Source organism: Tenrec ecaudatus, chromosome X (genome assembly GCF_050624435.1).
Source record: "Tenrec ecaudatus isolate mTenEca1 chromosome X, mTenEca1.hap1, whole genome shotgun sequence".
NCBI classification, from domain to species: Eukaryota; Metazoa; Chordata; class Mammalia; order Afrosoricida; family Tenrecidae; genus Tenrec; species Tenrec ecaudatus.
Genome location: NC_134548.1, coordinates 149543734 through 149549116, shown reverse-complemented (window position 1 = coordinate 149549116; position 5383 = coordinate 149543734).

Below are 5383 nucleotides of genomic sequence, written 5' to 3'. Positions count from 1 at the left end.
ATATAATGTAGCAGACAGTGTGCTACATAGTTTTAGTAAATCCTTGCCACAGCCCTTCAAGGCTGTTCTGAATATTTCTATAAAGCTCTCGAATTTCATCAGATATAAGTCACTATTGTGCATTCAAAACACATATTATTACTCACTCATAATATTAATTTGGAGCCGTGAGAGCTCTGTAGGATAGGCATTGGACTTCTAAGCGCAAGGTGAGTGGTTTGAGCTGCTCCGTTCCCAGGGAGACCCAAAAGGCTGCTCTCTTAAAGAGTAAAAGTCTCAGAAACCCCAGACGGGGTGGCTGTGACTCAGAATCAACCCAATGGCAGTGGGCTTAATATGATTTTAGAAGTAGAAATGTCTACTTTTCTGAGTTTCTCTAATAGTAAACATGAGCCACGAGAAAGTTATTGAGAAAACAGCTGAATTTCAAAAAGGAAACATAGAAATATGTGATTTAGGTAATGAACATAAATAACATCTAAAAAGAATATAGACGAACTTAAAGTTGACTCTGACCTCACAGGCTGTGAGAAAGAAGACATAATGCAGCTATTCTTTGCAAACTGTCCTTGGGACATAAATCTAAACAACTTTAAGGGGAAAAAATGTGACACTCAGGCCATTTTTAATCCTGGAGAAATGACAGAACATACTCGTCTTTGACATGAAACTGACCCTTATTGTGTGAGACCAAGGTGAGACTTTGACGTCATAAAGCCAGAATTTCTGTTCACTCACTCGCTGATAGAAGATAGAGCAAACACCCAGAATTGCTGAGGCCCTGCCTGCCGGATCCGACCTTAGACCCTAGCTAAAAGGGACATTGGCCTAGTTTTAGGCCTGGTTAAAACTTTCTCCCCAAATCTTTCATTACAGGTAAAAATGCCTGAAGAATTGAACTCTAATCTAAGATATCGTTATAATTGGAATCGTGACTCTCTGGTGCACATTGTGAGGTCTTACTTGGGTGCCTTGCTATGATTATTTTCCAGTAATCTAAACGAGTTTGTGCATGACAAACCTGAGTATCTACTAATTTTCTAGGATAAATTCCTGCCTGACCATTGGTGAAGTCAGCAGCTATTATCTATGATTAGTAATTGATTGCTTTATTATTATTATTGAGTGCTTTTTGATGGCCCAATATTGATTTTAAAATAATTAACGTGAAATACTGGCTTGGTAATACCCAGCCTTACTAAATTTGAACAAAATTGAATCTGGTTGGTGTGGGAAAGAGCTATGGGTCAGTCATTTTTACAATCAAATTCAAGATAGGGGCCCACCACTATAATAAGCAAATCTTCTCATGACACGACAACTCAGCACCGGTCAAGCAAAGATGCTACTTGGGTATTTGCTAGTTTAAAAATTTTAAAATACAACAACACAAAAACCTGGTTGAGGGACCAGTGGTCACAGGCTGAGCAAAGATACTGCTAGGATGTAAACCAATATGGACCAAATACCACGTTCAAGACATTGTTTTCTATCCTCCGTGGACATGGAGTCTCCCATCTGTCAAGTCAGTATCGCAGGGGCTAGTCAGAAGAAAAGTAGGGGTCAGAGACATGTGGTGTATAAGCAACCCTGAAAACACCTGAAACACAAGAAGCTCAAACCTCAATACTACCCTGTGAGGAAACAGCACCCCCCAAACCCAACCCCATTTTCTTCAAGTCTATTCTGACACCTAGTGACCCTATAGAACAGAGTAGAAGTGCCTCCTAGGATTTTCAAGGCTGTAAACGAGTTGTGTTGTTGAGACACCTGCACAGCAAACTATGATGCAAGTCTCTGTCTGTAAAAGTCAGTGACATTGATGACAGCCTTTGACTTGTGCCATCATTCTCACTCCTTTTCTGATCTGTCCCCCCTCGTTAACATAAAGTCACTGCCCCTTAAGGTTGCTAGTTGGTGAGTTGTTGTTATCAGTTTGATCTCATAGAGTTCTTGAAAAAGCATAAAGCTCACGGCAGATATTTTTTTAACCGACTAAGCGAAACTATTGTTTGGTTTTAAGATTCCAAGAGATAATTTTTGGTTTAAGGTTTCAAAATTATCTCAGAGCCTTGCTTTCAGGGGTTCATTTAATCTTCATGGCTACAGGAACTCCGGAGTCTTTGAGAACTTTAAATCCTGCTCTGCATTTCTCCCCTTTTGTTCAGGATTGAGCTGTGGACTCTTGATCAGAGTGTGGAGAATGGTAGCCGGGTCTCATAGCAAAGGAGGCAGTTTGTGGACAGGGTGGCAAGTGGCAATGGAAGTGGACATAGCTGAGCTCCCTTAGCTTCCCTATTGCCACAAGGCAGGGGTCAGACATGTCTCCACACTCCATCCTTCTTTACCTATTCTGACACCAACTGTCCCTCTCACGCCTCTCTACATGTATGTTGGGTTCCATAATTCATTTCGATGGCCATACAGAACTTACATTTACGGGGATTCATTAGGGAAGTTACCAACTGACCACAAGCCAAGATCAGCAAATCATCGGTCTCCAGCCAGCAGCCAAGTCTTTCGCCAGTCCTTAGCCACTCAGCCACATGGTGCCTTGCCCTTGGCTTTCGTGGGCCAGGAAGCCAGCTGGCTAGTCCCTCTGTCCCATAGTTCCACAGTTTCAGGGCAGATGAGCAGAAGTCTCCGTGCTCCTCCTCTGAGTCTCCATGTCATAATCTCAGCAGCCGTTTCCATTTCATGCAGAGATCTGGAAGTGCTCTTGCAAGGTCTTCAGGGTTTCTCCCTCTGCTGCTGCTTCAAAGATGGCTCATCCTTGTAGTGGGGGGTGGGGGTGGGAGTAATGGTGCCGAAAACAGGCCATTCCTATTAGTGTCACACATGCCCTATTAGCACACTCCCATGCAATCATTTGGTGAGAATGACAGAGACTTGGGGTTGCTGTTAGGGGCCATCCAGTAGGTTCAGACTCCTGGTGACGCTACGCCCAACAGACTGAAACATGCCCCAATCCTGCATAATCCTCACACCTGTTCCTGTGTTTGAGCTCATTGTGGCAGCCATGGTGTCAATCCATCATCTTGAGGACCTTCCTCTTTTTGGTTGCCCCTGGCCTTCTACCAGGCTCGCCCTTTACCAAACATGATGTCCTTCTCCAGAGACCAGGTCTCTCCTGACAACATGTTCAAAGGATGAAAGACAAAGTCTCGCCATCCTTGATCCCATGGACCATTCTGGCCTTGTTTCTTCCCTTACAGATGGGGTTTTCCTTTAAGGAGTCCATAGTACTTTCAATATTCTTCCCCAGCACCACCATTCAAATGCATCCATTCTTCTTTGGGCTTCTTTATTTAATTCACATGCATATGAGATCATTGAAGACACCATTATTTGAGTTAGGAGCCCCGTAGTCCTCAAAGCATTATCCTGGATTTTCAACACTCTAAAGAGGTCTTGTGCAACACATTTACCTAATACAATTTTTGATCTCTTGCTTGCTTCTTCCTAGTGCAGCAGTTCTCAACTTGAGGATCGCGACCCCTTTGGGGATCAAATGACCTTTTCAAAGTAGTCACCTGGTTCATAACAGTAGCAACATGACAGTGATGAAGTAGTAACGACAATAATTTGATGGTTGGGGGGTCACCACCACATGAGGCACTGTATGAAAGGGTCACGGCATGAGGAAGGTTGAGAACCACTGGCCTAGTGGATTCAAGCAAGATGAAATCCTTGACAACTTAATTCTTGTCTCTATCTATCATGGACCCATTGGTCCAGATGTGAGGATTTGAGTCTTCTTGACATTGAGTTGCGATCAATATGGAAGACTGCAATGCTCCATCAGTAAGTGTTTCAAGTCCTCCTCCTTTTCAGCAAACAAGGTTGTGTCATCTGTAAATCTCAGGCTGTTAATAAGCCTTCCTCCAATCCTGATGCCTGTGTTCTTCTTCATAGAATCCAGCTTCTCTGGCGATTTGCTCACCATACTGATTGAATAAGTATGGCGAGAGGATACAACCCTGAGACACACCTTTCCTAACCTCAAGCACTGTAGTATATGCTTGTTCTGTTCACAGAATGCCTCTTGATCCAGGTACAAGTTCCACAGGGCCATAGTGAAGTGTTCTGGAATTCCCTTTCTTCTCAAAACTATGCAAAGTTTGCTATGATCCACATAGTCGGATGTCTTGGCATAGTCAATAAAACATTTTTCTGGTATTCTCTGCATTCAGCCAAGAGTCATCTGACATTAGCAATGGCATCCCTTGTCGCATGTCCTCTTCTGAATCCGGCCTGAACCTCTGGAAACTCCCTCCAATGTACTTCTGCCAGTTGTTGTTGGATGACCTCCAGCAAACTTTTACTTGTATGGGATGTCAATGACACTGTTCTCTCATTTGAGCATTCTATTGGGTCACTTTTCTTTGGAATGGGTAAAAATATGGATCTCTTCTGGACGGCTGGCCAAGTAGCTGTCTTCCAGACTTCCTGGCATAGATAAGTAAGGGCTTCCACTGATTCTGGAACTGTGGGAGAGAGCAACAGGTAGTCACTGTGGGAGAGAGTAAGAATGGAAGCACAGATCAAAGAACCATGCAGCTAAGTGACTGAGGACAGGAGAGAAAGACTTGGTTGCTAGCTGAGACCAATAATTGTATCCTTACTGTTTACTGATCCTGACCTGTGGTAACCTACTGACCTCTAATTGTGGTAATCTATTTATGTTGCCTTCATTGTGAATATTGTCTGGAAGGTCTGTGTGGCCATTACAACAATTCTTGAACTCAGTATAGCTGTGTAGTGCCATGGGATGAATGGTTGACGTCAGCACAGGTAAATCAGGATGGAGAATGGAGGCATGTTTGACTTTTGACTTGTGGCAGTAGGGAAGTCAAGGGCAGTAAGATATGTGCTGTTTCTTTTCCATTGCTGTTTATTGAAATAGGATCTTATCATCCATGAATAGAAATCATGCCGCTTCTTTTCCAATATGAATAACTTTATCTCTTTTCCTTGTCTTATTTTTCTGGATAGGACTTTGAAGACAATGTTGAATAGAATGGCAGAGTAGGTACCCTTGTCTTGGCCTAGATTTAAGAGGAAAGTTACCAGTGTAAAGTTGGCTGTTGATTTTTCATGTATGCCCTGAATCATATTGAGGGATTTGCTTTCTATTCTAACCTTTAGGGTTTCCAACAAGACAAATTGTTGGATTTTATCAAATGCTTTTTTCTGCAACCACAGAAATGATCATGCATTTTCCCCCTTTATTCTATTAATGTCATATAATATGTTGATTGTCCACTAGTATTTTGTTGAGGATTTTGGTATTTATGCGAGAGACCTGGTAGCATAGTGGGATGTCCGTTGGTCTGCTAAGCACAAGGTCATCAGTTCAAACCCACCAGCTATCAAGATTCAC